This window comes from Procambarus clarkii, chromosome 37, assembly GCF_040958095.1.
Source record: "Procambarus clarkii isolate CNS0578487 chromosome 37, FALCON_Pclarkii_2.0, whole genome shotgun sequence".
Taxonomy (NCBI): Eukaryota; Metazoa; Arthropoda; class Malacostraca; order Decapoda; family Cambaridae; genus Procambarus; species Procambarus clarkii.
In genome coordinates this window covers 36,937,706-36,948,471 of record NC_091186.1, presented here as the reverse complement: position 1 = coordinate 36,948,471, position 10,766 = coordinate 36,937,706, and positions in this window count along the sequence as shown.

The window sequence follows — 10,766 nt, the reverse complement described above, 5'->3', positions numbered from 1 at the left end:
TGCACTGGGCCTAGTTTGAGAAATACTCCCCAACACATGTTTGTTGGGTGTCTCTGGACAGACCCTGACAAGACCCTTCTAACAAAACTCCAGCTGTCACTGTAGCAAGTCTGTAAGTAAAGGTATCAACATGATAATTTTTCATGTGAGTTTTGTGTAGCAAGTGAAGGAGTTGTGGGGGATTTGAGGGGTTGGGGAGCCAACGGTCTGGCTGCCACCTCACTCTACCAGGCCTCCACGCAATGACGTCAGAGGGCCGCGTGATACGCGGGGAAACTATGTGATTCGTCGAGGCACTACAGCCTCAGTAGGCTGCATGGGGGACTCTCACCTGATTTGTGCATTTGAGCACAGAGGGGCCCAGCGATGCGCCGGACCTCGCGAGCCAGCAAAATTCATTCTGGGCTGTGTCATTGTGTAGAGGAGGCATGTTGTTGTACAGTCTCGGCCAAATTACGTGAAACAGAGCCGGCAATGATAGTTAGGTACTCCATCTCGTCGTACAATGGACGCGGGCCCGCTGTAAGATACACAGAATAGTACTTCATGGCGAAAGTGCTGCGATTAAGTAAGGAGTGTACTTAACAAGTAGAGTTAACCGCGTGATCGCTTCAATAGCAGAAGGCAACAGACTGTTGTGCGTACCCTCATTTAAATCCAGCATCGCTTGTCATTAAGTCTCATTGTCTCATAAACACTCACCCAAGACGTTATTGTAAGCAGCACATGAGTCATAAACTTACACACCAAAGTACTGTAAGCAACAAATGGAATTTGTTGAGACTGAAAGATGTAGATGCAGACTTGAGCCTCCCATTAACTCTTCGACTCATTACTGAAAAAGAGGAAGTTGCCAAAGGAATGGAAGACAGCCAATGTAGTGCCAATGTTCGAGAATGAAAGGACAAAGGAGCCACTAAATTACACAGTAGCTTCATAATTGACCATTCTCAGTTAGGAGCTAGAGAAGCTTGCAATTGCAAGTTTCCTGAAGCAAACGTTTCTTGGAACACTTATGAAATGAAGATTTCACCCAAATGCACCATTATGGATTCAATTAAAACAGATATTGTCCTAGGAGTTTATAAGGCTTATATTTAAATAAAATAAAATAAATAAATGGAAGAAGGGTTAGCTGCCGGAATTTTCATTGATAATAAAAAAACGTGTAACGCAGTTCAATTTAGTAAGTCTCCTTCCGAAAATTGAATACCAGGATTTTATAACTAAAGGAGTGTTGGTGTGGAGGAGAGAACATATCTATGGTCTGAAAACAGAGAGTAATGTTGAAAGAAGAAAAATCAGCAGCAAACAGTTGCAAGTATTAAAAAACCCAAGCAGTGCACCCCCGCGAGATCATTTGGAGCCATTCAGATTGTGATATATGTCATCAAACTTACAGAAGAATCAAAAGTACCCTTACTTTCAGATTATGCACAATTGCTGAGATTTACAAATGAAGACGTTTGAGATCGAGTACAAGGAGATCTAGATGCACTCAAGCAGTGGTCGGACAGATGGCCGCTTTCCTTTAACACATATATAACATAACATATCCTCCAAAGGATACCTGATCAACCAGGCTGTGACTCATACGTCAGGCTGCGAGCAGCCGCGTCCAACAGCCTGGTTGATCAGTCCAGCATCCAGGAGGCCTGGTCGACGACCGGGCCGCGGGGACGCTAAGCCCCGGAAGCACCTCAAGGTAACCTCAAGATAGGTGAGATGAATAGAAGGCAACAGGAATAGTATGGGCTATATAGCTATTTCTTGATTCTGTTAACACAACAAGGTGAAGACTACTAGGATGGTACACGCGCACATGGACAGATAATTTACATCAAAGTTGTGAGAAACGTTTAGGTGACCAAAAGACCATTATCTAGGCAACACAGTGTCCCAGACTTACTAATGTTCCACAGTCACATCCATATTTGTTTGATTTCCAATTTTTCTCCACAGATTATCTGATAAAAAATGATAATTTACTAAGTTATTTCCAAATTAATACTCATATTTTAAAACTAAAGCAAAGAATAAGAAATATTTATTATGTGAACAGTAAAAGAAGCATTTGCTGAGGAGTGGGTGGAACTGTGGACTGCGAGGCCGCGGAGGACGCTCCCACAGCTGGGCTACGACGGCTTCTGATTACTCTTTCATAAACACAGATCTTATCTTGCATAAACACCAAGAATATAATAAGCAAAATGAAATCCAGTGTGTTCCTTGTTTTTTTGTGGGATTTGGAGTTACCAAAGAAATAAATATATTAATAATATTTGCTGAATTGTTACTGTTCATGAACTTCGGAATGTGTTTCAATACGTGAAAGTAAGGTAAATGATGTCTATATTTATATGGTCCAGACATAATTAGCACACACACCCACAAACATAAACAGTCACTCAGATATGAGCATGAAGTGCTGATTTCATGTGTACTTGAATAGTTACAAATTAAATCAGATTTTAAATAAGGCTTAACAGCTCTAACCCACCAACATAATGTAAGCAACATGAGAGTCATAAACACTCACCCACCAACATACTGTTAACCACAAATGGTATTTGTTGAGACTGAAAGATGTAGCTGCAGATTTGAGCCTCCCATTAACTCTTCGACTCATCACTGGAAATGAGGGAGTTGCCAAAGGAATGGAAGACAGCCAATGTAGTGCCAATGTACCAGAATGAAAGGACACAGGAGCCACTAAACTACACAGTAGCTTCATTATCGACCATTCTCAGTTAGGCGCTAGAGAAGCTTGCAAGGAAACGTCTCTTGGAATACTTAATAAATGAAAATTTCTCTCAAAGCAGAACTTTCAGATGTTCGCTGACCCTTTAGGTCAGCCCCCCCCCCCCCCACTGCACCATTTAATAATCGGAAAGACATGAAAAGTAATTAACACCATGCCTATTACGATGGTTCCAAACTGCGTACTTCTAAACGCACTGCCAGACGAGTTAGACTTAAATATAGGGAAATGCGAACGCCAGCAATGCTCAAGCTCTTTCAGAAATCCGTAGCCAAGGCGAGGGAGCGCATGACAGAGCTCAGGCAAGATAACTGGGAAACTTTTGTTAACAGTCTCAACTCTCACACCCCCCCTCAGCCAGGCATGGAAGGATATTAAAAGAATTAAAGGCGATAAGATCGGCCAAGTAGCACACCCTCACCCTCTACACAGAGCAAACGAGTTAGTCGATGCTTGGGCAACCACCTCTAGCTTCACTAATCTCTCCCAGACACACAATTTAGATTAAATGCTGTTTACATAGATCGTGAAACGCTCGTTGACTTCATGCTCAACAAGGAAGATGAATGCAACGTGACATTTACTGAATTTATGATGGCTCCCAGCTTGACTATGTAAACAGATTCAAATACCTTGGCCTTGAGGTGCCACTGTATGGTCCTGTTGTATTCATACTCTGTCGTCAGTATAAAGCGAGGTTCAGAGCTCTCAGGGCTGTTGCAGGTTATCACTCAGGCTATGGTACCAATGTCACCATTGTCAAAATGTTGTACCTTGTATACATCTGATCTTTAGTGGATTATGCTGCACCTCTGCTTGCTTTTATGCTTGAAAGAAAACTAGGAGGGCTTGACAAAATGCAGAACGAAGCCTTGAGGCTAATCCTTGGGTGCCCTCGTACCACAAAGATACTTAAGTTGAGTAAGGAACTTAATATTCCATGCGTCGTTGATCGTGTTGCTGAAATTAACTGTCAAATTGGTATAAACATGCTTAGGCTAACTCATCCTAACCCTTGCACAGAAGCCCTCCAGAATTTCTTTATTGATGGTCAGCATTGTTCCAAATGGATAACTAAAACTGGAACTGAATTCAGAATGTATCAGATTTATCATTTGAACCAAGAGAGACGAGACAGACACTTTTCTGCACCGTGGGAGATTACACACTTTCCAATTTTAATCCCTCCCTTGCCACCCAAAAAGCTAATTACAGCCCATGCTTCGTCTTGAAGCAAAGCTGAACGCCTTAAGCCATACTGATGTTCTGATGCTCTGTCCACAGAGCATCAACAGCGAGAGAGAGCATTTCTCTCTCAAATCATATACACTGATGGTTCCCTACACCGCCACACGGGTGCAGTTGTCCTGACAATGGGCGAAGGCTTATATTTTAAGTGGGGAGTCCATATAAACAACTGGGCCTCTACCCTTCAGATCGAACTATTTGCCTTGCTTCTTGCACTTAATAAATAATAATAATAATAATCTTTATTTAGGTAAGGTACATACATAAAGAGATTTACAAAGTTTGTTGGCTTTATAGATAGAGCTAGTACATACAATGCCTTAAGCCACTATTACGCAAAGCGTTTCGGGCAGGAAAAACATTAATGACTACAGCTTAAAACTAATGGGCAAAAAGAAAAGATGTGATGAGTACATATAAAAAATAGAGGTAAAAGAGGGGGGAACATTGTTGAAAAAGCAGCACAAATACAATTACAAATTATTACAGAAAATTACATTCAAACAGCGTTGATTTGAAAAACAAAAAAACAAAAAATATACATGGGTTGACAACAGGGGGGTAAGGTGGGTTACATGGAATTTATTAGGTATAGCTTCGTTTTTAACTTAAACTGGTTGAGAGAGGTACAGTCTTTAACATGGTTGGGAAGGTCATTCCACATTCTGGGCCCCTTGATTTGTAGAGCATTTCTGGTTTGATTTAGTCGTACTCTAGGAATATCAAAACTGTATTTATTTCTGGTGTGGTGCTCATGGGTTCTGTTACAACCTTCTATGAAGCTTTTGAGATCAGGATTGGCATTATAGTTTAGCGTTTTATATATGTATAATACACATGAGAGAATGTGCAGTGACTTAATGTCTAACATATTCAGAGATTTGAGTAGGGGTACCGAGTGATGTCTGGGGCCAGAATTGGATATTGTCCTAATAGCAGCTTTGTGTTGAGTAATTAGAGGACGTAAGTGATTTTGGGTAGTAGAGCCCCAAGCACAAATACCATAGTTGAGATATGGATAGATAAGGGAGTAATAGAGAGTCACCAGGGCAGGGCGTGGTACATAATATCTGATCTTAGAAAGAATGCCGACAGTTTTTGAAACTTTTTTTGATATGTTTAGAATGTGTCCCTGGAAATTCAGCTTAAATGTGAACAAGTCTCCAAACTTGATACATTAAATGTTAGTGACTCTGAAACATCCTTAATTGCTCTTAACTTTTTAAGACTATTGTAACAAACTCGCGTTTGAAGCTGGATACAAATACAAAAAAATATTAATGATGGTAATAGAATCCATTTCATGTTAGCCTCCGAATGCATGATAGAGCTGATAAGCTAGCCAAAGAATCTGCCTTTAAAGGAGCCGTTGAGTGTAACCTTGGATTGTCAATAAGCAGTCTGAAAGCAATAGTACACCAAGAACTTCAACAAAATCTTGCAGACCTGAGGCAAAGTGAAATCGACACCAATAATTCCATTTATCTTCATACTATCATGCAAGAATATGGATCTATGGATTATCCAATAAAATCAGGAGACTTCTATTTGAATTACTAATGCTGTTCGGCTTAGACTCGGTTACAAGTATCTCTGGGCATTCTCATTATCTGCTGATGTAGACCTGACCAAATGTAAACTGTGTCAACTAAACTATTCCCACACACCCTCCGTCACTATGTGATGGATTGCAAAAAGATACGTGAATTCAGAGACAATTCTATAACAAACTTTCCATTGATGTGTAAATATTTCAATCAAAATGATCTGCTACCAGAAGTCCTGGCCAAATATCCCCAGTTTGCTAACTGTAGATAGTAACTAAGTGATCGTAACCTATCCACCGCGGCCCATTGGACGGGGGCGGTGTACAGGACAAGCATATCAATTGTGACACTAGCTCTCCACATATGTCAGTTGCTTAATTTAGAAACTGTACTTGTGGTCGGTCTCGAGCCCATTGATGATATGACCATATGCATTGATTTTTGTAACTAGCTCATTAAGATTGTAACTTGCTTAGCTAAATGAATTGTGGTGTTCAGTCCATGAGCCCATTTTGTGCCTCTGTAACCCTTTCCACTACCGCCCACAAGATGGGCATGGGGGTGCATAATAAATGAACTAGGCTAAGCTTCAGCATGGACTCAATTAAGGCAGATAATGCCCTACGAGTTTATAAGTGTTATGATTAAATAAAAATGGTCAAACTAATAAAAAACAAGTCTTAAGTATCCTTACTAGCGGATTATGCATAATTGCCGAGATCTACAAAAGAAGACCTTTGAGGGAGAGTACAAGGAGATCTAGATGCGCTCAAGCAGTGGTCGGACAGATGGTTACTTTCCTTTAACACTGACAAATGCAAAGCACTAAACAAAGGTGAGACGAAGAGAAGGCACCAGGAACAATATAGGCTAGAAAGCTATTTCTTGATTCTGTTAACACAACAAGGTGAAGACTGCTAGGATGGTACACGCGCACATGGACAGATAATTTACATCAAAGTTGTGAGAAACGTTTAGGTGACCAAAAGACTATTATCTAGGCAACACAGTGTCCCAGACTTACTAATGTTCCACAGTCACATCCATATTGATTTGATCTCAAATTTTCTCTTCAGATTGTCTGATAAAAAGTGATAATTTACTAGAATTTTTTTCCATATTAATACTCACATCTTAATAATAAGGAAAACAAGAAAAAACATTTATTACGTGAAGAGTAAAAGAAGACACATGCCCATCATCCGTGGGTGGAACTCAGGACTACGAGGCCGCGGAGGACGCTCCCATAGCTGGACTGCGAAGCCGCTCCCACAGCTGGGCTACGAGGCCGCGGAGGACGCTCCCACACCTGGGCTACGAGGCCGCGGAGGACGCTCCCACAGCTGGACTGTGAGGCGGCGGAGGACGCTCCCACAGCTGGGCTACGAGGCCGCGGAGGACGCTCCCACAGCTGGACTACGAGGCCGCGGAGGACGCTCCCACAGCTGGGCTACGAGGCGGCGGAGGACGCTCCCACAGCTGGGCTACGAGGCGGCGGAGGACGCTCCCACAGCTGGACTGTGAGGCCGCGGAGGACGCTCCCACAGCTGGACTACGAGGCCGCGGAGGACGCTCCCACAGCTGGGCTACGAGGCCGCGGAGGACGCTCCCACAGCTGGACTACGAGGCCGCGGAGGACGCTCCCACAGCTGGGCTACGAGGCCGCGGAGGACGCTCCCACAGCTGGGCTACGAGGCCGCGGAGGACGCTCCCACAGCTGGGCTACGAGGCCGCGGAGGACGCTCCCACAGCTAGGCAACGAGGTTGCGGAGGACGCTCCCACAGCTGGGCTACGAGGCCGCGGAGGACGCTCCCACAGCTGGGCTACGAGGCCGCGGAGGACGCTCCCACAGCTGGGCTACGAGGCCGCGGAGGACGCTCCCACAGCTGGGCTACGAGGCCGCGGAGGACGCTCCCACAGCTGGGCTACGACGGCTTCTGATTACTCTTTCATAAACACAGATCTTATCTTGCATAAACACCAAGAATCTTATAAGCAAAATGAAATCTAGTGAGATGCTTGTTTTGTGTGGGTTAGTGAGTTACCAAATAAATAAATAATTAAACTTTATATGAATAATATTTGTTGAATTCTTACTGTTCTTCGACATTGGAAAGTGTTTGAATAAGTGAAAGTAACGTAAATGATGTATATTTATATGTATGATCCAGGCTTAATTAGTACACACACACACACACACACACACACACACACACACACACACACACACACACACACACACACACACACACACACACACACACACACACCAATACAAACATTCAAATAATCATACAAGTGCTGATTTGATGTGTAGTTTATTAGAGATTTACAAATTAAATAAAATTTTCACAAAGAATTGACGACTCGTATGAAGTTGTAAAACACATTGTATCCAGCTATACTATAACATTCGGACCATAAGCACTCATCCACTGCCTTACTGTAACCAACATAAGAATCATCAACTTACTCACTTACGTTACTCTATGGAACATACGAGTCATAAGCTTTCATCCATCACCATACTCTAAGCAATATATGAGTCATAGACACTCACCCACCACAGTTCTGTTACCAACAAATGGTATTTGTTGATACTGATATATGTTGCTGGGGACTTGAGCCTCCCATTAACTCTTTGAATCATCCATGAAAAAGGGGGAGTTGTCAAAGAAATGGAAGACAGCCAATGTAGGGCCAATGTGTCTCAATGAAAGGACACAGGAGCCACTAAATTACACAGTAGCTTCATTATCGAAAATTCTCAGCTAGGCGTTAGAGAAGCTTGCAAGTGTCTTTTGAAACACTTAAGAAATGAAGATTTCTCTCAAAACAGAATATTCAGACGTTCGCTGACCCTTTAGGTCGGCCCTTCGCACCACCCAGTGATCGGAACAACATGAAATGTAATAAACACCATGCCTATTACAGTGACCCCAAACTGCATACTTTGAAACGCACTGCCAGACGAGTTGGACTTGCATATAGGGAAACCCGTACGCCAGCAATGTTGAAGTACTTTCAGAAAGCCCTAGCCAAGGCGAGGGAGCGCATGACAGAGCTCAGGCAAGATAACTGGGAAACTTTTGTTAACAGTCTCAACTCTCACCCCCCCCCCCTCAGCCAGGCATGGAAGGATATTAAAAGAATTAAAGGCGATAAGATCTGCCAAGTGTCACACCCTCACCCTCTACACAGAGCAAACGAATTAGTTTCTGCCCGAAACGCTGCGCGTACTAGTGGCTTTACAAGATTGTAAATACTATGCTATGTATTCTCTCTAACCCAATGTACCTTCTTGTATATAAATAAATAAATAAATAAATAAATAAATAAATAAATAAATAAATAAATAAATAAATAAATAAATAAAGTTGAGGCTTGGGCAACCACCTTTAACTTCAATAATCTTTTCCCAGACACACAATTAAGATTAATGTTGGTTAAAGAGATCGAGAAAGGCTCGTTGACTTCATGCTCCACAAGGAAGATGAATGCAACGTGCCATTTACTAAGTTTGAGTTATTTTCGGCCCTAAACAAAGGTAAAGTCACATCCCCGGTGAGGATGGTATCACTTATTGCGTCTGCTCCCTTTAGAACCAGGGAATTCCCTTCTTGAGCTGTATAATATGAGCTATGTTACTGGGGAACTTCGTATCTCTTGGACCAACAGTATAATCATTCCAATTCCTAAGACAAATCAAGAGAATGCTTTCCCCCAATTTCCCTTACTAACTGCATTTGCAAAACATTCGAGAGAATGATCCCAAACCGTCTCCTGCATAGAGTAAGAACCATGCTATCCCCCCAGATATATGGCTTCATGCATGGAAGGAGTGTACATCATTGCATCACCACCTTTCTTACCCTGCACACTGAAAAGTCATATACCACCTTCCTAGATCTCAAGTCTACCTTTCATATTGCCGACATGTTATCTTGAGTGAGCTTGCAAGAATGAATATTGATGGTCGGCTTCTTTCTTGGATCAGGGGTTACTTATCCAATAGGAAGTCATCTGTATTTTCCAGGGGCATAGGAGTGTAACAAGAGACCTCGAACTAGGCACCCCGCAGGGTGGTGTCCTCAGTCCAACCTTATTTAATATCGTAATAAAAACGCTGATAAACTCTGTACCGAGCAAACCCAACGTCCACATCATTAGCTATGCTGATGATATAATGATGCACACCACTGGGTATGCAGGTGATATAATGATACACACCACTGGGTATGCTGATGATGTAATAATACATACCACTGGGTATGCTGATGATATAATGATACACACCACTGGGTATGCTGATGATGTAATAATACATACCACTGGGTATGCTGATGATGTAATAATACACACCACTGGGTATGTTGATGATATAATGATACACACCACTGGGTATGCTGATGATGTAATAATACATACAAAACAATACAATACAATACAATTTTATTTAGGTAAGGTACATACAATAAATATTTACAAGGATTGTTTGACTTATAGGTATAGCTAGTACATACAATGCCTAAAGCCACTATTACGCAAAGCGTTTCGGGCATGATAAACTTAAATGACAAGCTTAATACTAATTGAGCATAATGAGTAGAATGAAAACAAGAAATGAAAACATAGATGAAAAAGCAGCACAAATACAATTATGTCGACAAACAGCGCTCTTTAAAGAAAAAAACAGACATTGGTTGACAATAGAGGGGTAAGGTAGGTTACAGGGAATTTATTAGGTATAGCTTCGCTTTTAACTTAAACTGGTTGAGAGAGGTACAGTCTTTAACATGGTAACATACCACTGGGTATGCTGATGATATAATGATACACACCACTGGGTATGCTGATGATATAATGATACACACCACTGGGTATGCTAACACGCAGAACACTCTTAACTCTGTATTAGACTCATGTCAGGACCTAGGTTTAGTCATCTCAGCAGAGAAAACAAAGATACACAATCGGCGCCCACCCAGGCAGGGAGGAGCTGTTCGCAAGATGCAACTGTATGATGGCTCCCAGCTTGACTATGTAAACAGATTCAAATACCTTGGCCTTGAGGTGCCACTGTATGGTCCTGTTGTATTCAGACTCTGTCGTCAGTATAAAGAGAGGCTCCGAGCTCTCAAGGCTGTTGCAGGTTATCACTCAGGCTATGGTGCCAATGTCAGAACTGTCAATATAATGTACCATGCAT